A 24,515-nucleotide genomic window follows, 5' to 3' on the forward strand; every position below is an offset into this window, starting at 1 on the left:
GGGCCAGTGGCGTAATGGATAACGCGTCTGACTTCGGATCAGAAGATTGTAGGTTCGAGTCCTACCTGGCTTGCGAGGCTTTTAAACCTCTCAGGTTCCTCGGTAACAGGTTGCCGTCATGTATATGAACTATAGAAAAGCATTTGCCACAACCCGTAAATTAGCACGCAAGTGTGGGCTAGTGAACACAGAACTGTATGGAGATCATCTCCAGTTCCGAGCTCAATTGCAATGAAAAAACATGCAGAACAGAACTGGAGAGCAGCTGAATTTGTGCTCAGTAGGGTGGGGAGGACTCAGCATTCCTATTGTTCTAATTGGCATGAACTGCAGGGGATCTGAATCAGAACATGTCAGTTAGTTCGATCATTGCGTCAATATGTAGGCCACGTTAATACAGAATTATTACTTTGTCTGTCTCGTCTTTGTATATAGCTGAATGTCCCTGACAATTTCATGTTAGTTTTTAAGAACGACATTGGTGCTAATATATACATATATAGCATATAAGGAACACGTAAAAGTTTAGTCCATGCTGAAAAGATAAGAAAACCACCACAACGTTTCATCTTGGAATAAATCTTTACTTGTTGTTTTGCAGCCTACCCATTCTGACCTAACTCCTCCCTTGAAATTCCCTAACAGATAAGGGTACGTAACGGCTCATGCGATGCTCAGTTGCAATTTGTCCCAAAACAAACAAGAACAGCAGCTGAGGGTTTGAGTTTGAACATGCACTGTATTAAAGCAGCTTTTATTTCCATTGATAAATGCTAGATATTCCTACAGAGATTCTCCAGGTGAGTAAGCGATTCCTGTTTCTGTTTCTATTTCTGTTTCATATATATATACAGTATATATATGTTACATGTGTCTCTGCAATAGTACAAATGTGTTATACACTATCAGGGGCTGCTTTTTTGTGCACCTCATCTACAACAAGGGTTTTTTTTTTCATTTATGTTTGTGGACCTTCACCATTTGAGGAAGTGAGTTAGATAAGAAAGTTACAGGTATGGTGAGCAATGACTGACAAAGGAACGTACTGCGTATTCCTTACAGAAGTGTAAGCAATTTGTTCTAAAAAACACCGGCTTAAGTCCAACATCGTTAGCAATCTTATTACTTAAACAGAATTAACATCAATAAACTGTAAGGTGCTGGTACATGCGAGTAGATTTGATCTTCTATTAAACAAAAATGCAATTACAGCTCTAAATAGGTCAACCTAGACTTCTGTAACAGATCTGTTCAGGTCATCGCTGTTCCTCTGACCTTGTGATTCTTTGGAATTTTAAAAGTGTATTTCGCTTGCCTTTCATGTGGTCTGTGTACAAGTCACTGTGGCGTATGCGGTCCTACACAGCCTTGCTATAGACGTGATGAGCCTCCGCTATGTTGCAATGGAGAACAGGTTCAGTACGGAGCTGCCGAGAAAATTCAGCTGGAAAGCTCGTTGCAGAAAAGCATCGGTATCTGTGTCCAGCGGCAAAGCGTCCTTCGTGGGTGCTGAAGAACCGATTTCACAGGCTGCGGGTCCAGGCGATTTAGAGTGTTAAAGGTCCCAGCGAAAACGAAACGGCGCTGGTCCTTTTACACGCACGCACGCAAACAAATGCAAAGGACGCCGTAGTCGGCAGGATTTGAACCTGCGCGGGGAGACCCTAACGGATTTCAAGTCCGTCACCTTAACCAATCGGGCACGACTACAGCGAACGCCGGGGCCGCTGCCTTCTTGCTACAATCGAACAGGGAGTGCGAGGCGGCGGCGGCAGCTGAGGCAACTTTTTTCAAGTTCGCTCTCCGTTTAGGAAACCTTTTACGCCATACGTGCAAGCACACACACACACACCTCAGAGGACTTAAGGGTGGCTTCAAGTTGGAATGATAAAATCTCCCCGTTCGGACATGAAAACAGAACGTTCTTAGACAGAAAGCAATCAACAACGGAGACATGTGGACGACGATTTTAGTCACTGCACTTTGAATAGCATTTTTACTCCAGTTACAGGAGATGCATCAATGGCCCTTGACCTACGCTCTTACCAATGCCTTGAACATTCAAACAAAACAGCCCTCAAGTCCTGCGGTTTAATATAACGCTGTTACGTGTCGAGGCAGTATTTGACTCTGTCCTACCGTTGAGACACGGGGCGTATATGGAAACGAACACATGCTACGGATCGTCTCTAATCGGTCCCTACAGCTGGAAGGCTCCTTGAAGCGTGCACCCCCATCATTCATCTTTGCGCATCTGTGAAAGGTAGACTCTTGAGCAATGTTTGAGCCAGCTCTAAGGCAACTAGTGCTATTGGACAGAGACCTCTGGAAGATCCTAAGAGTCTCTTAACACCACTTCCAGCAGCAAGCTTAATTGTTCGCTGGAGGTCTCCCACCCAGGTACTGACCAGGCAAAGAATCACCACTACATTGAATGAGGAAGTTAATCCTGAAATCCAATTACATATCTCAAGGTAAGACAAATCCATAAGAACATGTCTTAGTATTACTTCGTTTACATTAGTATGGCACTGAGTTGGAGCTCCTCTTTAAGCTGTGGTTTAGTTTTGCATTCATGTGTTTCTAGAGCAGTGATTTATGGGGGTGGGTGGGTCTTTCACAGAGGCTCAGGACAAATCCCCCGCCTGAAAGTCTAATGTGTGCGTTCAGACAGTCACAGGTCAAGAGCCAGGCAGGAGGACAATGGACAGAAGAGCCAACGAACTAAAAATAAAAGAACAGATATGAAAAAGCCACCATCTTTTTCTTTTTGACATTTTCCGACTTTCATGCAAGCCAGGACAAAGTTGCTCAGAGCTACTTGTGGATTCAAATACTCTATCGAGTGCTTTGATGAGTTTTTGCAATTTGATTGTCGTCCTGTCAGCCTGTTTCTGTTTTTTTTTTTTCAATCTAGGGATGGAAAGTATGAGGGAAATGATGGAGCAATCAATAACCGCTCCGGAAAAATGGCAGAAAGAAATGGTCCGTCACTAAGGACATTTGTGAAGCAGAGGAGTGACATCACCACAAAGGCGACACATTCTGCTGATGGTTTTGGTGAATAATGATTGAGGCGCGTTAAGAGAAAGGCAGCTGTGTCAGCATGCGTAGGCTGCAAAGGATCAAGCAAAGGTTTACTCCATGCTGAAAAGAGAAGAAAAGAAGCACAACGTTTCGACTGTGGAGCCTTCTGCGCCATCTTCTTTAGCGGTGATGATGTTTACATTGGAAAAACTGAGACATGCATCCCTGGGTGGGCTTGAACCCCCAACCTTTCGGTTAACAGCCTAACACACTAACCGATTGCGCCACAGAGACTGACGGCCGCTTGTGCTCCCTACATTTGCAGGTTTATGGTCAAAGAAAACAATCACTTGCGCTTCTTGCAGCCGGCAATCTTTTTCCACTGACAACCAAGAAATGGATTTCATCTTTCACAAGCTGTATGGATTTCTTCAAAAACAAGTTATTCCAGAAAGGAAATGAATTCTTGCATTAAACTGAACCAAGCTGTACATGTTTGTCTGAAATGAGACATTCGGCACAACAAGACACGGAGAGAGGCACCGCTGGTATTCAGACCCAGGATCGCCTGCTGACTAGGCGGGCACTTTAAGCCACTAGGGAACAGCGCCAGCGGAGCACCGCGCTTTTACAGACACTTGGACACATCTGCGTTCGGTGTGCACTTAACCTGCTCTCTGAGCCCGTTGCCTCCGTCCCATTTAATAGCAGAACTGACGCCAAGAGAAATGATGAGAAATGGCATTTATCGGGCACTTTTCATGTCCAAGGAGCTCAATGCCCTTGACACCTCCCCAAGGCGACAGAGCTGTGCATTCTTTGGCGACACCATTTTTTCTTTTGTTTAATTTCTATACTTATTGATAGAATAAAAACGATATGTCATGTACTGTAAGGGAAATGTCTCTTTTCATGGGGAAAGCTAGCACCAGCAAATGTTGTGTTTAGAAGAAGTGATTTAACATGACACGTGACCTAATTTACCGGAGCAAAAGCTCACCCAGCAAGCCCTGCTTTACTTCTACAGGAGAGAAGTACTGTAGAGTCTGCAAGATGTTCAGCTGGGTAGCTACGTCAGCATGCCTCGGCTGCAAAGGAACAAGTAATAGGTTTATTGCATGCTGAAAAGAGAAGAACGGAAACACAGCGTTTCGACTGTGAGGTCTTCTCACACCTGAAGAAGTCTCACACCTGTAAAAGGCTCCATGGTTTTCTTTCTTCTCTTTTCAACATGGAATACACTTATTGTCTGCAAGATGTGACAATTTCATGGTGTTTTGGAAGAAAACCTTTTTTCTTTGAATTCAAAATCAATCGGAATTTCAGCACGACACATCAACACTTTTTCAATTTTAAGGAGATGATATTTTAAACCTGATAAAAATAGTAGGAAACACAAGTTTCTTGCTGTGAAAATTTAGATGGGGAAGTGTACTACTGGTAGCAGTGTAGAGCTCTCTGTGGTGGAGTGCAAGCGCATGTTCTATGGGCCAGTGGCGTAATGGATAACACGTCTGACTTCGGACCAGAAGATTGTAGGTTCGAGTCCTGCCTGGCTCGTGAGGCTTTTAAACCTCTCAGGTTCCTAGGTAACAGGTTGCCGTCATGTATATGAACTATAGAAAAGCATCTGCCACAACCCGTAAATTAGCACGCAAGTGCGGGCTAGTTAACACAGAACTGTATGGAGATCATCTCCAGCTCCGAGCTCAATTGCAATGAAAAAACATGCAGAACAGAACTGGAGAGCAGCTGAATTTGTGCTCAGTAGGGTGGGGAGGACTCAGCATTGCTATTGTTCTAATTGGCATGAACTGCAGGGGATCTGAATCAGAACACGTCAGTTAGTTCGATCATTGCGTCAATATGTAGGCCACGTTAATATAGAATTATTACTTTGTCTGTCTCGTCTTTGTATATAGCTGAATGTCCCTGACAATTTCATGTTAGTTTTTAAGAACGACATTGGTGCTAATATATACATATATAGCATATAAGGAACACGTAAAAGTTTAGTCCATGCTGAAAAGATAAGAAAACCGCCACAACGTTTCATCTTGGAATAAATCTTTACTTGTTGTTTTGCAGCCTACCCATTCTGACCTAACTCCTCCCTTGAAATTCCCTAACAGATAAGGGTACGTAACGGCTCATGCGATGCTCAGTTGCAATTTGTCCCAAAACAAACAAGAACAGCAGCTGAGGGTTTGAGTTTGAACATGCACTGTATTAAAGCAGCTTTTATTTCCATTGATAAATGCTAGATATTCCTACAGAGATTCTCCAGGTGAGTAAGCGATTCCTGTTTCTGTTTCTATTTCTGTTTCATATATATATACAGTATATATATATATGTTACATGTGTCTCTGCAATAGTATAAATGTGTTATACGCTATCAGGGGCTGCTTTTTTGTGCACCTCATCTACATCAAGGGTTTTTTTTTTCATTTATGTTTGTGGACCTTCACCATTTGAGGAAGTGAGTTAGATAATAAAGTTACAGGTATGGTGAGCAATGACTGACAAAGGCACGTACTGCGTATTCCTTACAGAAGTGTAAGCAATTTGTTCTAAAAAACACCGGCTAAAGTCCAAAATAATTTGCAATCTTATTACTTAAACAGAATTAACATCAATAAACTGTAAGGTGCTGGTACATGCGAGTAGATTTGATCTTCTATTAAACAAAAATGCAATTACAGCTCTAAAAAGGTCAACCTAGATTTCTGTAAAAGATCTGTTCAGGTCATCGCTGTTCCTCTGACCTTGTGAGTCTTTGGAATTTTAAAAGTGTATTTTGCTTGCCTTTCATGTGGTCTGTGTACAAGTCACTGTGGCGTATGCGGTCCTACACAGCCTTGCTATAGACGTGACGAGCCTCCGCTATGTTGCAATGGAGAACAGGTTCAGTACGGAGCTGCCGAGAAAATTCAGCTGGAAAGCTCGTTGCAGAAAAGCATCGGTATCTGTGTCCAGCGGCAAAGCGTCCTTCGTGGGTTCTGAAGAATCGATTTCACAGGCTGCGGGTCCAGGCGATTTAGAGTGTTAAAGGTCCCAGCGAAAACGAAACGAGGCTGGTCCTTTTACACGCACGCACGCAACCAAATGCAAAAGACGCTGTAGTCGGCAGGATTTGAACCTGCGCGGGGAGACCCCAACGGATTTCAAGTCCGTCACCTTAACCACTCGGCCACGACTACAGCGAGTGCCACGGCCGCTGCCTTCTTGCTACAATCGAACAGGGAGTGCGAGGCGGCGGCGGCAGCGGAGGCAACTTTTTTCAAGATCGCTCTCCGTTTAAGGAACCTTTTACGCCATACGTGCAAGCACACACACACACACCTCAGAGGACTTAAGGGTGGCTTCAAGTTGGAATGATAAAGTCTCCCCGTTCAGACATGAAAACAGAACGTTCTTAGACAGAAAGCAATCAACAACGGAGACATGTGGACGACGATTTTAGTCACTGCACTTTGAATAGCATTTTTGCTCCAGTTACAGGAGATGCACCAATGGCCCTTGACCTACACTCTACCAATGCCTTGAACATTCAAACAAAACAGCCCTCAAGTCCTGTGGTTTAATATAACGCTGTTACGTGTCGAGGCAGTATTTGACTCTGTCCTACCGTTGAGACACGGGGCGTATATGGAAACGAACACATGCTACGGATCGTCTCTAATCGGTCCCTACAGTTGGAAGGCTCCTTGAAGCGTGCACCCCCATCATTCATCTTTGCGCATCTGTGAAAGGTAGACTCTTGAGCAATGTTTGAGCCAGCTCTAAGGCAACTAGTGCTATTGGACAGACACCTCTGGAAGATCCTAAGAGTCTCTTAACACCACTTCCAGCAGCAAGCTTAATTGTTCGCTGGAGGTCTCCCACCCAGGTACTGACCAGGCAAAGAATCACCAGTACATTGAATGAGGAAGTTAATCCTGAAATCCAATTACATATCTCAAGGTAAGACAAATCCATAAGAACATGTCTTAGTATTACTTCGTTTACATTAGTATGGCACTGAGTTGGAGCTCCTCTTTAAGCTGTGGTTTAGTTTTGCATTCATGTGTTTCTAGAGCAGTTATTTATGGGGGTGGGTGGGTCTTTCACAGAGGCTCAGGACAAATCCCCCGCCTGAAAGTCTAATGTGTGTGTTCAGACAGTCACAGGTCAAGAGCCAGGCAGGAGGACAATGGACAGAAGAGCCAACGAACTAAAAATAAAAGAACAGATATGAAAAAGCCACCATCTTTTTCTTTTTGACATTTTCTGACTTTCATGCAAGCCAGGACAAAGTTGCTCATAGCTACTTGTGGATTCAAATACTCTATCGAGTGCTTTGATGAGTTTTTGCAATTTGATTGTCGTCCTGTCAGCCTGTTTCTGTTTTTTTTTTTCAATCTAGGGATGGAAAGTATGAGGGAAATGATGGAGCAATCAATAACCGCTCCGGAAAAATGGCAGAAAGAAATGGTCCGTGACTAAGGACATTTGTGAAGCAGAGGAGTGACATCACCACAAAGGCGACACATTCTGCTGATGGTTTTGGTGAATAATGATTGAGGCGCGTTAAGAGAAAGGCAGCTGTGTCAGCATGCGTAGGCTGCAAAGGATCAAGCAAAGGTTTACTCCATGCTGAAAAGAGAAGAAAAGAAGCACAACGTTTCGACTGTGGAGCCTTCTGCGCCATCTTCTTTAGCGGTGATGATGTTCACATTGGAAAAAATGAGACATGCGTCCCTGGGTGGACTTGAACCCCCAACCTTTCGGTTAACAGCCGAACGCGCTAACCGATGGCGCCACAGAGACTGACGGCCTCTTGTACTCCCTACATTTGCAGGTTTATGGTCAAAGAAAACAATCACTTGCGCTTCTTGCAGCCGGCAATCTTTTTCCACTGACAACCAAGAAATGGATTTCATCTTTCACAAGCTGTATGGATTTCTTCAAAAACAAGTTATTCCAGAAAGGAAATGAATTCTTGCATTAAACTGAACCAAGCTGTACATGTTTGTCTGAAATGAGACATTCGGCACAACAAGACACGGAGAGAGGCACCGCTGGTATTCAGACCCAGGATCGCCTGCTGACTAGGCGGGCACTTTAAGCCACTAGGGAACAGCGCCAGCGGAGCACCGCGCTTTTACAGACACTTGGACACATCTGCGTTCGGTGTGCACTTAACCTGCTCTCTAAGCCCGTTGCCTCCGTCCCATTTAATAGCAGAACTGACGCCAAGAGAAATGATGAGAAATGGCATTTATCGGGCACTTTTCATGTCCAAGGAGCTCAATGCCCTTGACACCACCCCAAGGCGACAGAGCTGTGCATTCTTTGGCGACACCATTTTTTCTTTTGTTTAATTTCTATACTTATTGATAGAATAAAAACGATATGTCATGTACTGTAAGGGAAATGTCTCTTTTCATGGGGAAAGCTAGCACCAGCAAATGTTGTGTTTAGAAGAAGTGATTTAACATGACACGTGACCTAATTTACCGGAGCAAAAGCTCACCCAGCAAGCCCTGCTTTACTTCTACAGGAGAGAAGTACTGTAGAGTCTGCAAGATGTTCAGCTGGGTAGCTACGTCAGCATGCCTCGGCTGCAAAGGAACAAGTAATAGGTTTATTGCATGCTGAAAAGAGAAGAACGGAAACACAGCGTTTCGACTGTGAGGTCTTCTCACACCTGAAGAAGTCTCACACCTGTAAAAGGCTCCATGGTTTTCTTTCTTCTCTTTTCAACATGGAATACACTTATTGTCTGCAAGATGTGACAATTTCATGGTGTTTTGGAAGAAAACCTTTTTTCTTTGAATTCAAAATCAATCGGAATTTCAGCACGACACATCAACACTTTTTCAATTTTAAGGAGATGATATTTTAAACCTGATAAAAATAGTAGGAAACACAAGTTTCTTGCTGTGAAAATTTAGATGGGGAAGTGTACTACTGGTAGCAGTGTAGAGCTCTCTGTGGTGGAGTGCAAGCGCATGTTCTATGGGCCAGTGGCGTAATGGATAACATGTCTGACTTCGGACCAAAAGATTGTAGGTTCGAGTCCTGCCTGGCTCGTGAGGCTTTTAAACCTCTCAGGTTCCTCGGTAACAGGTTGCCGTCATGTATATGAACTATAGAAAAGCATCTGCCACAACCCGTAAATTAGCACGCAAGTGCGGGCTAGTTAACACAGAACTGTATGGAGATCATCTCCAGCTCCGAGCTCAATTGCAATGAAAAAACATGCAGAACAGAACTGGAGAGCAGCTGAATTTGTGCTCAGTAGGGTGGGGAGGACTCAGCATTGCTATTGTTCTAATTGGCATGAACTGCAGGGGATCTGAATCAGAACACGTCAGTTAGTTCGATCATTGCGTCAATATGTAGGCCACGTTAATATAGAATTATTACTTTGTCTGTCTCGTCTTTGTATATAGCTGAATGTCCCTGACAATTTCATGTTGCCTGCGATGTGTCCCCTCTCCCCACAGCAGTGGCAGATGATCAGCCGTCGTCGCTCCCCCAACATCGTCGCGCTGGGCGTCTCCTCCTCCCCATCTGATTCCCCGTGCGCCCCTCCGTTGGTGCCCACCGGTCTCCTCGAATACGGCAACAGTGTGCTCAGCCAGAGCCAGGGCCTGCTCCAAGGGGACCAGTGCGGCCAGCATCACGTGGCACTGCACCTCAGTCGGCGCCGGGGCCAGGAAAGCCTGGAGCGCTATTTCCCGGTGGGCCTCCTCCGGAAGAGTAGGGTAACCCTGGCGGGCTAAGTAGGCCACGTCTGCGGCTGTTACCTTCACTGTTACCTGGATACCTCTTTATCTAGAACTCACTCTTCCCCCTGCCTGTCTGGCTTCTTTTAATCCTTCTGTGCCCGGATTGCAGCGGGTAAGATATTTTTCCAAGAAAAAAAGAGAAATTAAAAAAAGAGAAATTTCACCAGAGCCCCTGCTCATGTCTAATTTTTAGTTTAGAAGGATTCAAGCAGGATTTTGGATGAAAGGCAGCGACCTTAATCAAGCCCAAATCATAATTGAACCCGTTCAGAGCCTACATTACATTTTAGTGTTTCATTCTGAGCAGAATGCCCTCACACCTGAAGAAGGCTTGCGTTTTCTTCTCTTTTAAGCATGTGTAAAATGCTGTAATACAATTTAAAATAATTAAAAGTTTAAAAAGTATCAACTAAACTCCATTAATATCGAGTGTCTTTTATACAGCTTTTATACAGCTTTTAAGTATAGATTACACTTTTCTAAAATGTATTTAAAAAATAAAAACGATTACTAATCTAATCTTTCCACGTTTGATCCCAAAATCCCAAGAAAAATTAATCTAAACTAGGAGAAAGCTATGCTGAAAGTTTATTAATATACTTAGAAGACAAAGATAACAATTTATGTTGCATTTGTCTGATTGTGAATCAAAAAATACATTTAATTAACTGCTCTCAGTGACAGCTGACAATCCTCCATACACTCAAGTGAAAAATTAGTAATGCCAATGTAAACGTGGTATTTACAATTTGTTGATAATAGAAATGTTAAGTTCTCTAAAGCTTTTTGAGGCAGCAAAAGATTTGAACACCCTATATTGTAATGAGCTGCTGAGCTGAGAATGGGTTATGTTCCTGCTGTCAGAGGGGGTGGAAAGTGCCCGCGGTTATTTAATTAGTATTACAATTCACACTGATTCCCTTGAAAAGGTATGGACATAAGAATATTCGTGCGTGGTCAAAAAATGGCATTAAGCACTTAAAATTAATATGGTTAATAAGAGTAAACTGGAACATGCTGTACAAGATCGGCTAAACTGGGATCTATCGCTTACGCCTGAAATTGGAGCTGCTGTCGCAGTGAATAGCGACTAATAAGTCTGTCTTTCTGTGGGGGGAAGGGAATCTGATCTGATCTGCAAACCTCCAACAGAGCTGTTCAACTGGTTTTTGTCGGGCACATCAAGTGTCAGGTGTAAGCGATAAATATATTTAGCTGAAAAGCTGTACAACGCAAGACATTTCAGTACTCTAGGTTTCGTGAAAAAGCACATTGTGCTGCTGTAATACAGTTTAAAATAATTAAAAGTCTAAACAGTATCAGCTTATGTATGGGTTGTATTTTTAAAAAAGTCAAAAACCGCACTCAAAATGCAATTTAGCGCTTTCTGGCAAGAGGAGACACCCAAATTAATAATGTAACATGCTACTGTTTGTGCATGGATATAGTTATAATGCTATTTCCTTAGACACGTGATTCCATGTTTTATTTTGAATCCCCGGCGGAACCGGGCATCCATAAGAATCAAGTACTGTAACAGGTTTATTCTATGCTGAAAAAAAAAGAAGAAAGAAAACACATTCCATAAGAATCAGCGCCTTTATATAGCGCCTTTAAAGGTGGCTTCTCAAAACGCTTTACAGGATAAAAACAACAATAACAACAACAACAACAACAATATTGTGTTTCATTGCACTTTGACAGATTGTCTTTAAATCAACTGTTGATTTAAAGTTTGACAGTAAATGTTTATATTGTAACGCATACAGCCTCCATTTCTTATTAAAAATGTAGCCTAAGAGGGGGGGTCTGCTCTCACAATCCTCCATATACTCAAGTGAAAAATTAATAATGCCAATGTAAACATCGTATTTACAATTTGTTGATAATAAAAATGTTAAGTTTTTTAAAGCTTTGTGATAGTTTACCCAGTTTACCCATTGTTATTAAAAATGACTTGGATTCGAACATGTTGTGATATTTAGAAATATAAAAGTCAATTAATTGTCAATTTCCATATTTATGTCTTTATTTAGCGGTTTCATTAGTGACAAAGGCTAAACTTTCTTGGAAAAATGTCTTTGCTGTCTTGCTGATACATTAAGCTTTCTAAACTCAGCCACAAAGTCATGTGACTGATTTTTCGCCCTGTTTCGTTGGTTAAACGCAATGATCACAAGCACCACCATGGTAACTGGGACATGTAGTTTTTAATTCAGATTGAATTATAACTGTACGTACAGTAGCGGCGAGGCTTATTAATAAGACAGAATTAAGTGTTGCTGTGCTTTCCCAAATGAGGCCCCATCTCCCTCTTCATCTCTGTGGTGCAGTCACAGAGAAGCTATTCATGCAGACTGATTTAAAGATGTTTTCTTTTGATAAGGTACAGCTCCCAAATGGGGATGCACTTAGCTAAGCCTGGCTATCATGATCAATGGTCATCCATTGGCGCCTAAAGGTCTGCAAGATTCCAAGAGAGAGCCTCATCCAAGTGGTCTACAACCCCAAGGTCAGCATCACCAGAGCACCGTCGCAAGCTGAACAGCAAAGCCTGGCATAGAGCCAGAGAGCGCGGATTAGACAGCAACAAGCCTGCAACTGCTTCTTTGTGCCCGCAGGAGATCTGAATCCCCAGAGATTGGATGAGTATTCAACTTCACTGCATGACAGCTCGAGAATTCAATTGTTATCCCAACCATTTGATATCAATTTAATTCCTAAGAGTTATGTACTTGTTTTGAGTATCTAGTGTAGAAGTTATAACCAAGTTCATTTACGAAACGGTCTAAATGAATGATATACTGAACGTATGTCCTCTTGATATATGTAACTCTTTGTAACTGACTGAATATATACCTTTTGTATTCTGATAACCCTCTCGATAAGATCTGTTAGGTTTACATGCATATTCTATGTATTAATAAATGTATCCTCATGTATTAGTACCTGTGTGTGTGCGTTGTTTGAGTTATATCGCAAGGTTGGATTCTAAAGCCATTAAAAGAATCATTTTGTGATTTACTGCTACAATGAATAATTGTCCCAGTAAATCCCAAATCCTACAGAACTAGTGCCTTCAGAGAGCACACTACAGATGTTACCTATTTATCGTTGAACAGGATGTATGTGATGTGGCGACTAGGTTCAATTTTGTATCCTCTTTAAAAGATTAAGGACTGGGGTGAGTGTGATTTACCACCCTTTCAGCTAAGAACCCGACGTGCGGACCGTTTAAGCTGCATAGACTCGGTCGTTTAACTCTTCTCCATTAGCAGGGTTAAGGTTAAAGAAAAAAACATTGCTGACTTCTTTTTTTTTTTTGCCAGCCGCGAGCGCAGATTAGCAAGATTTGTATTTCATGTTTTGCAAGTTGCATCCATTTTAAGAAAAACAAGTCGCGTTAAAGACAGGAAATGAATGCTTGCATTTAATTAAGTCTAGCCGTAGGCGGTTGTCCATAATGACCCGTTCTGTTCGAGAAGACGGAACAAAAAAGGCACCACTGGGATTCAGACCCAGGGTCTCCTGTTTACTAGACAAGTGCTTTAACCAACTAAGCCACAGCACCCCGGGAGCACTGTCCTTTTGCAGCCACTTGGACACACCACTCAGACACATCTGCATTGCAACTTGCTCCGCCTGCTCGCGGAGCAAGTTGCCACCTTTACATACAATAGCAACATCGACACCAAGAGAAAGGATGACAAATGGCTTTTATCTGGAACTTTTCATGTCCAAGGAGCTCAATGTGCTTTCTGTGTACAACAGGGCCACTGAACTGCACACTGGCCACTGAACCACAGCAGTGGCTTGCTGGCTTGACATCTCCCAAGGAAAATGTTGAAATCGCATGTGGAACAGGAAAAGGACCCTCGAGTACGAGGGAAAAAAAAGAAAAAGATCATCTGGAGCGCGCCAACCCATTTCTGGACAGCCTAGCTTCCACGACGAGGTGGCCGAGTGGTTAAGGAGATGGAATGCTGATCCATTGTGCTCTGCACGCATTGGTTCGAATCCCTTTCTCGTCGCTCTCCATGTTTGACGTTGGCCATCCTGTTGTTTTCTCCGGTTCTAGAGCCGTACATTTTCTAGCGGTGGCTGAACATGGTATAATAGGCTAACGTTGGTATCGAGCAGTGACAGTATTTACGTGCCGCTGCTGCCAAGTGGCTCTGGGTTGAGACCGCGTTTTCACTTACTTGCAACGCAAACGGAGAAAGCGATTTTTGACAGTCTCTCGAGAGACTGCGCTAGGTGTTTAGGGATAGACTTTGTCAGTTCCCCCTGGGATGATGGCCTCTCAAATAGTTTGTGATTCCCCTAGACGTTTATACAGTAGAAGCCTGCTTCGTGGCTTAAATCCAAGCTAAGGAAACGAGTTAGAGGTCTGATGCAGAACTGCGAATTCGATGAACGGGAACACTACAGTACATTGCACTGTATGTGTGAGGAAAGCTGCCCCCTTCAGTCCCTTGTCGACCGAACAGAGGACTGTAAAGGATACTGCCAAGAAACTTAAGGATGCTGGTTGGAATCCAGCTCCAAAGAAGCCCCTTTGGGTGTTATGTCATCAAAAAGTAAGAACAGCGAATCTCCCTTTGATCAAAAGTGCAACAGAGCTGTTTTCCGTGGAGCAGGTTTCAGACCCGTAGACCTGTTTTATTTGTAGGGCAGGGCGCATTCCCAAACGCGAATCTCCTGTTTTAGAAGTGCTTTGGGTGGTGTAGCGGCGATGCTTATTAATAAGAAAGAATTAAGTGTTTCTGAGCTTTCCCAAATTAGGCCTTATCTCTCTGTTCATCTCTGTGGTGCAGCCACAGAGAAACTATTCATGCAGGCTGATTTAAGGTTTCCCTTGATAAGGGACAGCTCCCAAAGGGGGATGCACTTAGCTAAGCCTGGCTATCATGATCAATGGTCATCCATTGGTGCCTATCTGTCTAGGGAGTGCCAGATGGACATCTGGACTGCATTCCTAAGTGTCAGGAGTAAGTGACTCATATCTCACCTTGATCAACCAATCAGGGACTGGTAGGGCCGAGTAACCCACGTGGGACTCTGATGCCCATGGAACTTTCAGCCAATCAACGAGCTGAAGTTCCTCCAGGTAAAAACAGGCAACACAGAGAGCCTGAGAGATTCAGTGGGAATTCAGTAGAGAATTCTGTGGAGTTTTCTAAAGGGAATTCAAAGGAGAATTCCAGGGCAGGACAGCCCAGGAGCAGAAGGCTCTCAAGGGCAGGACATTCTCACAGCGCGCCTCCTGACCATCCTGAGACTCAGCCCGGACAACCACGGAACGGCCAGTGTGTCCGAGTGCCAGAACTTTCCTTTGTTCTAAGGGTCTAGAGCGGAGGTTGCCAGAGAATAACCAGAGGATCCACCCGAGGTTAGCACCAGCAGCGGGCCTCGTGAACAGGTCGGAACTGTGGACAGTTGAATCACTATTCAGAACTAGCTCTTCATCAGGAACGAACCGGTCTTCTTCTTGACTTGCTGGGACCCACAGTCATCTTTTCTCCTGTGCACAAACTTTGCTAGTTAAAGCCAACACTAACTAGCCGGTCAGTGAGCATCAGCAGCGCACCGTCGCAACCCGCACAGCACAGCCTGGCACCTAGACAGAGAGCGTGGATTGGACAACAACAAGCCTGCAACTGTTTCTTTGTGCCCGCAGGAGATCTGAATCCCCAGAGATTGGATGAGTATTCAACTTCACTGCATTACTGCTCGAGAATTCAATTGTTATCCCAACCAGTTGATATCAATTTAATTCCTAAGAGTTATGTACTTGTTTTCAGTATCTAATGTAGAAGTTATAACCAGGTTCATTTATGAAATGGTCTAAATGAATGATATACTGAACGTATGTCCTCTTGATATGTGTAACACTTTGTAACTGACTGAATATATACCTTTTGTATTCTGATAACCCTCTTGATAAGATCTGTTCGTTTTACATGCATATTCTATGTATTGTAACGCCCTCGCCTGGTGGTGAGGAGGAAGCGCCCCCAGGCACTCGTAGTACCGCTGGGCATGCTGGGAGTGGTAGCCGGAGTGCGGCCTAAGCGAGAGAAGCTCGCCCCACACCCAAAGTCTGTCAAGGCCCTGTGCATCCTGTGGGAGGCCTTGGAGGTAAAGGACGGGGTGCTGTGCCGGGGGTGGCGGGTACCCTCCAGTGGCGAGGTACGGTGGCAGCTGATGTTGCCTTGGTCGCTCCGCGGGGCGGTGCTCCGAGCAGTGCATGGCCAGCCGGGCGTGGGGCACTTCGGCGGTAAAAATACCCTGCAGCGCCTCCGAGGCCATTTTTATTGGGGTCTTTGCCACCAGGACGTGGAGCGGTACTGCCGAACGTGTGCAGTGTGCGTGGAGCAGAAGGGTCCCCCCGAGCGGTCTCGGGCCCCCCTCCAACAACACCAGGCGGGGGCTCCTATGGAGCGGGTGTGGGTGGACGTTTTGGGCCCGTTTCCGCGCACCGAGGCCGGGAACCTCTACGTCTTGGTGGCCATGGATTATTTTATGAAGTGGCTGGAGGCCTTCGCCCTACCGGACTAGAGTGCCCCCATGGTGGCCGATGCACTGCTGGAGGGGATGTTTGCCAGGCTGGGGGTGCCGGAGGAGTTACATAGTGACCAGGGGCGTAACGTCGAGTCCCAGGTCTTCGCCAGAGTGTGCCAGCGCCTGGGGATCACAAGACGCGGACCACACCGCTGCATCCCCAGAGCAACGGGTTGGTGGAGCGGTTTAATCGTACCCTCACCACCCAGCTGGCCACCCTGGTGTCCCGGCACCAACGGGACTGGGACCGCCACCTCCCCCTTGCGCTCTGGGCGTATCGGACCGCGGTCCAGGAATCCACCGGGTGCACCCCGGCCTCGCTCATGCTGGGCCGGGAAATGTGAACCCCGGTGGACCTGGTCTCCGGCCCGCTGCCCGGAGACGGGTCGGCACCGCTGGCTGGACCGGACTACGAGTGGGACCTGCGGCAGCGGATGCAGCAGGTGCACAGCTTTGCACGGACCCACTTGACACAGGCGGGGGTCCGGTAGAAGCGGCACTACGACCTGCGCTGCAGGGGGCCTGCCTTCCAGCCCGGGGACTCGGTTTGGGTGTACAACCCGTGCCGCCGCAAATGCCTCAGCCCTAAGCTGGCGCTGTCATGGGAGGGGCCCGCTGAGGTACTCTGGGTGGTGGGCGAGGTCTGCTACCATGTCCGGTTGCAAACACGGGGGAGAGTGGTGGTCCTGCACCGAGACCGCCTGGCCCCCTACCGACCCGGGAGGAGGAGCCGTGTGGGGAGGCTCTAGAGGACCAGCCGGGGCTGGAGCCGGCCGATAGTGGGGCATCCGTGGGTCGCCAGCCGTCACCGTGGCGCAGCGGCTGCTCACGCAGGGTTCCACAGCAGTTAGCCGAGTACGAGTACAGCCTGAGGGGGGTTTTCGACGTCGGCGAGACGCCAGACGCTTCAGGTTTTTAAGGAGTAAGAGTGCAGGGGGTCTAAACCTGCAATCCAGTGTGTTGAAGTATTTCACAACACTACCCCTAGCACATCTGGAAATAAATCCTCATAATGATTATTGCCCTGGGCATGTACCAAAAAATCACTGAGCATATATATATATATCACTGTGTTGAAGCTAGAGACACAGAATAAGTGCAAACACATCCTAAATACAGTGTTCCTGCACCTTTGACCTCATCCAGAATGTATCATTTTTTGAAAGGGATTGCTGTCAGAATGCACAACTGAATCCCAAACAGAATCTCTAGTCAAATATGATCATTTGTGAAACAGGCAAATGAGTCTCTCAGGTGCCCATTGCTCATTTTCAGACACAATTATGCAATACTTTCACATGCAATACACATGAACATGCAATACTTTTCAGCTGCATTTTGACATCCGGACGGGGAGACTTTATCATTTGAACGTGAAGCCAGCCTTAAACCCTCTGAGGCGTGTCTGTCTGCCGGCACGTATTTTGTCAAAGGTATTTATTTTTTTTAACGGAGAGCGACTTTGAAAAGGTTTCCGCAGCCACGTCGCACGCCGTGTTAGATTAAAGGAGGAATGCGGCGATGGCAAACTTGCTGTAGTCGTGGCCGAGTGGTTAAGGCGATGGACTCGAAATCCATTGGGGACTCCCCGCGCAGGTTCGAATCCTGCCGACTACGGCATCTGCCGTACGTCTCCTTGTGCCTGCGCGGCAAAGGCGAAGTGCTGCTTCTCCTTTCCTGGTACTATAAAAACGCTGAATTGCTTGGCCCCGCTGCCATGGAAATGAGTTCTTCAGATAACCACACATCTTGCGTTCGCACCTCTGGTGTTCTACTTATGCCTTTGAAAACCTAAAGAATAAAACTGAAAGAACCGACACAATATGTAGGTGCTCGTAAAGCACGCATTAAAGAACTGTTAACAGCAAGGGTTTCAGTGGGTTAACTGAGGAGAAGGCGTGATCGCTAATTGTTGACTTTTTATTTGGTGTTAGAAACACTCTTACTGTGCATGACGTGCAACAAATGTAGCCACAGAAATTGCATCACGCTTTCATGTATGCTATTGCAGACACCAACGTTGCCTAGATATAAAACCGAAATAGCCGTGGGTTTGCTTGCTGGTCTGAAGGATCTCTCTTCGAATCTCTATCATTTGTCAATTGAAGTAAAAGGTGCTGCAATCTGATACGTTCAGAATCAAACCCGCAGCTGTTGTTCGACTTTATTTCTTGACTAATTACAACTGAGTGTCGCATGAGCAGTTACGTAAACTTGTCTGATATATTTGAACACAAATGCCGTTCTTCAATTAAAACTAACAGTACATTGTCAGGGACATTCAGTTCTATACAAACAAGAGACAGACGAGAATATTTAGTATATAATAGACAGAAAGAGGTTCGAATCCTGCCGACTACGTTGTCCACCTCCTGTCTTTGTGTTTCGGCGCAAGCAAAGAAGCGCGCCTGTTTGGTGTTCCTGGTGGTTTTAAAACGCCCAATCGCTTGTACCCGCTGCCTTGGAAATAAGTTCTTCAGCGTCCGCGAATGGCATTTTGCAGCTGGAAGCAGATGTCGACGCGTTTTGCACAGAGCACCAAAAAAGCGTCTTTTTTGAAGGCCCAGGCACTGAGCATTGGTGGTTCAGTGGTAGAATTCTCGCCTGCCACGCGGGAGGCTCGGGTTCGATTCCCGGCCAATGCAGTGGCTTTTGCAGCGAGCGTCTCCATCACTTGCATCCCCTTGCAACTCGCAACTGAAAACCCACTGAAGCTAAGCAGGTGTGAGCCAGGTCAGTACCCGGATGAGGGTGAGCTACAGGGAAAAACAAACCTTCCAGCTGGAAGCGGTGTTAATGGTGCCGGCGGGGGGGCGCTCACCCTGAGGTCTGTGTGGGTCCCAATGCCCCAGTATAGTGACGGAGATGCTGTGTTGTAAAAGGGCGCTGTCTTTTGGATGAGATGTAAAACCGAGGTCACAGCGCTCTGTGGTCATTAAAAATGACCACCAAAACCTTTGACAAAAGCTCTTGGTAATTGATGGTCTTCAATAATGCTTCTCCTTTAGGTACATTTTAAATCAGCTGAAAAATGCTGTGAAATGGGGGGGCACTTCAGGCCAGTGTAGGATTTGGGTTACAAGAACCATGAAACTGCGCGAGAAAGCCCGTACACTGAATTACACGGCTTTCTATTCAAAGGAGGACAAAAGAAATTCCCTGAGTTCGATTTCTTGCAGCACAGAGAGGAGCACTGTTATGAGGCTGGTTAGCTCAGTTGGTTAGAGCGTGGTGCTAATAACGCCAAGGTCATGGGTTTGAGCCTCGTACGGGCCAGGTCCTTTTCTCCTCTCTTACCGAAGCTGTTAGGTTCCTTTCCGTGGTGAGAGGGGTTGTCATGCAACGCTGCCACATAGTGCCGACAGACAAGAGTGTTGCAGGAGAAGAGAAAAGTGTTTGAAGATTTAAGAGTGTCTTAGGTGGAGCCAAAATCAAGTGTCACAAATGCAAGTGGGAGGATTTCCAATGTTTAATATGGTAAAAATAAGCGGAAGTTATCTGCCGGTCCGGCACAGTCTGCCATGCTTTTGTCATATACTGTAAAGTGGTGTCGAACTGGGTGTCGAACTGGAGCCTCACCATTTGCATATGTGAGGCTCCAGTTATACATCGAGTGTCACATTAAATGACGAAAATGAAGAGTTAAAGCAGCTGGAGAGGTTTTCTTACAACTTTTGAGCTGACAGTTTTGGAAAATGTTTCCTTCACGCTGCACTGTACAACATAGGCAGCCAAGAGTCTCCAAAACAATACAGAATTGACAGATAGGAGAAAATTCCCACTCGTCCTGAAGTTCCCAAAATCCAGCACTGAGCGTAAACAAAGTGTCTAAGTAGCGTGGGAATGCTAACCCTAACCCTAGCTGGAGTTTGAGCAATCCAGCACTGAGCTTAAAAAGATGAGTCAAAGTAACGTCTAATCGGATTAGTTTCCTTAGAGCTGGTTCTGAGTTTGCTCAAGAGTTTACCTTTCACAGATGCGCAAAGAAGAATGTTGGGGGTGCACGCTTCAAGGTGCCTTACAGCTGTAGGGAGTGATTCGAGACGATTCGTGGCGTGTGCTCGTTCCCATATACCGTACGCCCCGGGGTGCAGTGCTAGGATGACGTACAATACCGCTTGGGCTCGTAACGGCGTTATATGCAAGTGCGGGACGTGAGGGTTTTCGTTTGTTCGTTTTGTTTTGCTCTGCTTTGCTTTGTTTTGCTTTCCATCGCGTTGGTAAGAGCGTAAATAAAAAGGCGATTCCTGCGTCTACCACTAATGTAAGAGCTATTTCAAGTGCGACGTGGTGCGGCTTTTCAAATGCTTGTGGGCATTTCTCTGTTGTTGATTCTTTTTTTGTGTGTAACAAAGTGGCATTTTCATGTCCGGACGGGGAGACTTTATCATTCCGACATGAAGCCACCCTTAAGTCCTCTGAGGCGTGTCTGTCTGCAAGGCTTGTATTTTGGAAATGTTTTTTTGAAAGGGAGAACGACTTTGAAATAGGCTTCCGCCGGCGCCTCGCGATCCAGGTAAGATTGTAGCAAGAACGCAGCGGCAGTGGGACTTGCTGTAGTCGTGGCTGAGTGGTTAAGGCGATGGACTAGAAATCCATTGGGGTCTCCCAGCACAGGTTCCAATCCTGCCGACTACGTTGTCCGCCTTCAGTCGGTGTGTTTCGGCAGAAGCAAAGAAGCGCGCCTCTTTGCTGTTCCTGGTGGTTTTAAAACGCCCAATCGCTTGTACCCGCTGCCTTGGAAATAAGTTCTTCAGTGTCCGCGAATGGCATTTTGCAGATGTCGACGCGTTTTGCACAGAGCACCAAAAAAGCGTCTTTTTTGAAGGCCCAGGCACTGAGCATTGGTGGTTCAGTGGTAGAATTCTCGCCTGCCACGCGGGAGGCTCGGGTTCGATTCCCGGCCAATACAGCGGCTTTTGCAGCGAGCGGCTCCATCACTTGCATCCCCTTGCAACTCGCAACTGAAAACCCACTGAAGCTAAGCAGGTGTGAGCCAGGTCAGTACCCGGATAAGGGTGAGCTACAGGGAAAAACAAAGCTTCCAGCTGGAAGCGGTGTTAATGGTGCCGGCGGGAGGGCATTCACCCTGAGGTCTGTGCGGGTCCCAATGCCCCAGCATAGTGACAGAGAAATAAACATGTTTGGGCAACTTTGGTCACCCCCAATTAACTTCTGGGGCAGGAAAAGCACACTTTTCAAAACTTGTTTTTCAGCTCGAAATAAACGTGTTTTTTCAAACCTTGGAATCCCAATGTAACTGCCTGGCTCATTAGAGCCCACTGAGTCAGCCCTTAACCCCACTGTGCAGAAGTTGTCAAAACGGGTTTTTCAGCAGAAATAAACACGTTTGGGCAACTTTGGTCACCCCCATTTAACTTCTGGGGCAGGAAAAGCACACTTTTCAAAACGTGTTTTTCAGCTCGCTGTGACCTCTGTTTTACATCTCATCCAAAAGACAGCGCCCTTTTGCAACACAGCGTCTCTGTCACTATCATAAGTGACTGCCATCATAAGAATATGAGTCCAATATTTTAGAATATAGTCAGAATGACTTCTAACCTTACCTGTGGTGTCTTTAATCCCTATTGCTCAATGCATGGTGTACGTACTGCATAGATGTGTCTTGAGAATGAGGAATGGGCCCCTGAGACGGTCATTTACCTGTTTCACAAATGATCGTATTTTACTAGAGATTCTGTTTGGGATTCAGATGTGCATTCGGACAGCAATCCCTTTCAAGAAATGATACGTTCTGGATGAGGTCAAAGGTGCTGGAACACTGTATTTAGGATGTGTTTGCAGTGATTGTGTGTCTCCTGCTTCAACGCAGTGATATATAAATGTGCTCCTGTAATTTATTGGTACAAGCCCAGGGCAGTAAGCAGTCTGAGGATTTATTTCCAGACGGCATAGAGCAGTGAAGCAGTGAAGTAGTGCAACACACTGCATCATTATATTATTAGAATCTATTCTACTTAAATTATTACATTATACACAATTTGAGTTCATTTTAAAAAGTAAAAGGTAATGAAAGGAATGCATTTTCATAAGAAAGATAATACCGATATGCATGTGATAATCTTCCTTATATCATGTAGTGTGTCATTTGGACACTTTATGGGCTTGAAATACAAAGAAAATCATGTTCTATGGTACAAGATAAATACAAAACATAAGCTTTTATTTTAATTAGATTTGTTTATAAAGCATAAGCAATCATTTATTACATTAATATATGTGAAAATGACATTTTAGCATCATAATATTACATAAAGGTCTCTAGCATCAACACAGTGATATATATATATGCTCAGTGATTTATTGGTACATGCCCAGGTCAATAATCAGAATGAGGATTTATTTCCAGACGGGCTACAGGTAGTGTTGTGAAATACTTCAACACACTGGATAAAAACCAAAGAAATGAAGATATGTAGCAATCACATTGTAACAGGGGTGACAGTGACAGTGACTTAATGCTTATACTAGTGGACTTTTGGTACCTTTAGGGTACGGAGCGAGCCGCAGGGAAGGCTCGCTCCGTGCGCACACGTCCTTTCGATGCCAGTCCAACAAGTGCTCCGCATTAGCTGCGTCGGGGCCCCGGCGTGTCGCACCTCACCTCACCTCGCACTGCCCCCTCCTTGAATGTCTGCCGCTGGGCATGCCCTGCTCTCCTCCGCCTTATCTTATCGCGTGTGAGCACCGACAATGGCCACAATGCCGGGGAATGGCACCTGTAAAGTGTTAATTAGGGCACAGGAACAGCCCGTCTCGTCACGGGGGGGGCGGCTTCAGAGACAATACAGCAAACACAGCGGGGCGGGGGAAGAAGACGACACCACACATGCGGGTACATTCAGCTCCGGCGGGAACGAGACATTTGTCGGTCTTTTCAAGTGCCGAGAGCCGAGCAATCCTTCACTTGTATCGTTTCTCCCCGGTGACTAGATCTGGCCCTGCGACTCTCGACTGGGCTCACCCCCGGGGCAGCCCAGCAGGTGTGAGCCTGGCCGGCACCCGGATGGGAGATTCCACCCCGGAAAAGCTCCGGTTGCTGCTGCTCCTGCAAGAGGTGTGACTGGGACCAGTAGGGAGCGTTCACCCTGCGGGCTGTGTGGCTCTCTTACGCCCCAGCCTCCTGATGGCGACACTCTGCTGCACAAACAGGCGCCGTCCTTCAGGGGAGGCGTCAAACCGAGGTCCCGACCCTCCTTGGCCATTAGGAAACCCCAGGGCGTCTCTCAAAAAGAGACGCCGGGGGTGTCCCTCTGGTGTTAGTGCTCCCCTTTACCCATCAGTCGGGGTCTCCTCCTAATCCCCGTCTCACCTGTAACAATCAATGACGAGGCCCCCCTGTCCGTGAGATTTAGTACTCGCGCAAGAGACCGGGGGAAGAGCGCGAACGCGGTCCCCAGCCCCCCACAAAGTGCGCGCTCCGGGTTCCCTCTCGGGGCCCTGCAACACAGCGGAAGGGCAGCGAGAAGGAGCCTCTTGCTCTGACGGCGCAAGGCCACAAGAGGGCGGAGGCGCCGCGCGCCCGGCCGACGTGTTGGACCGGTGCGCTTTACGTGCTGAAATAAACACGCGAAAGCCCCGAAATGTTTCCAGAGTGCTGTGCACTGGAGGTTTTTGTCTGGTGAAGACTTGCCTGGTGCTCCTCCGTGCAGATTGTTTGTCCTCCTCCAGTGCGGGACGAGCCAACACAAGGGAGCGCATTCGCCAACATCCAGGCACGCAATGCGATTTGGAAAGCAGCTCCTTTCCAAAGAGTTGCACACGAACGATCCTTCAGTCCCGCTCGGGGGGCACGGAGCCCCCGCCACACACAGCTTCAAGTAGCGAGTCAGGCGCCGGGGCTTTCGCTTACGGCCACACCACCCTGAACAAGCCTGATCTCGTCTGATCTCGGAAGCTAAGCAGGGTCGGGCCTGGTTAGTACTTGGATGGGAGTCCGCCTGGGAATACCAGGTGCTGTAAGCTTTTGCTCTCCCGGCCAGCAGGGGTCGCCGTTGGTGCCGTAGGCTTTGGGAGGAAAACCTGCAGGATGGAAAGGTGATCTATAGCCTCATCTCTAGAGATGTTTTGTTGCTGTGGCATGTGTGTGACCCATATTCAAAAAAAAAACCCGTCTGTAAAACGAA

General features: G+C 46.2%; 6 non-coding genes across 6 annotated transcripts; 5 read left to right on the forward strand and 1 right to left on the reverse strand.

Annotated features, from left to right (window-relative positions):
* trnar-ucg (transfer RNA arginine (anticodon UCG)) lies at positions 1 to 73 on the forward strand. Its single transcript has one exon. It is a non-coding gene; the product is annotated as a tRNA-Arg (tRNA).
* Positions 74 to 6,146: 6,073 nt separating this feature from the next.
* On the reverse strand, positions 6,147 to 6,228 carry trnas-uga (transfer RNA serine (anticodon UGA)). The gene has a single exon. It is a non-coding gene; the product is annotated as a tRNA-Ser (tRNA).
* Positions 6,229 to 17,903: 11,675 nt separating this feature from the next.
* Positions 17,904 to 17,985, forward strand: trnas-cga (transfer RNA serine (anticodon CGA)). Its single transcript has one exon. It is a non-coding gene; the product is annotated as a tRNA-Ser (tRNA).
* Positions 17,986 to 18,942: 957 nt separating this feature from the next.
* Positions 18,943 to 19,013, forward strand: trnag-gcc (transfer RNA glycine (anticodon GCC)). The gene has a single exon. It is a non-coding gene; the product is annotated as a tRNA-Gly (tRNA).
* A 2,196-nt stretch (positions 19,014 to 21,209) lies between these two features.
* trnag-gcc (transfer RNA glycine (anticodon GCC)) lies at positions 21,210 to 21,280 on the forward strand. Its single transcript has one exon. It is a non-coding gene; the product is annotated as a tRNA-Gly (tRNA).
* A 2,955-nt stretch (positions 21,281 to 24,235) lies between these two features.
* LOC138231475 (5S ribosomal RNA) lies at positions 24,236 to 24,354 on the forward strand. The gene has a single exon (XR_011186726.1). It is a non-coding gene; the product is annotated as a 5S ribosomal RNA (ribosomal RNA).
* The last annotated feature ends 161 nt before the right edge of the window (positions 24,355 to 24,515 follow it).

This window comes from Lepisosteus oculatus, unplaced genomic scaffold, assembly GCF_040954835.1.
Source record: "Lepisosteus oculatus isolate fLepOcu1 unplaced genomic scaffold, fLepOcu1.hap2 HAP2_SCAFFOLD_60, whole genome shotgun sequence".
Lineage (NCBI taxonomy): Eukaryota > Metazoa > Chordata > Actinopteri > Semionotiformes > Lepisosteidae > Lepisosteus > Lepisosteus oculatus.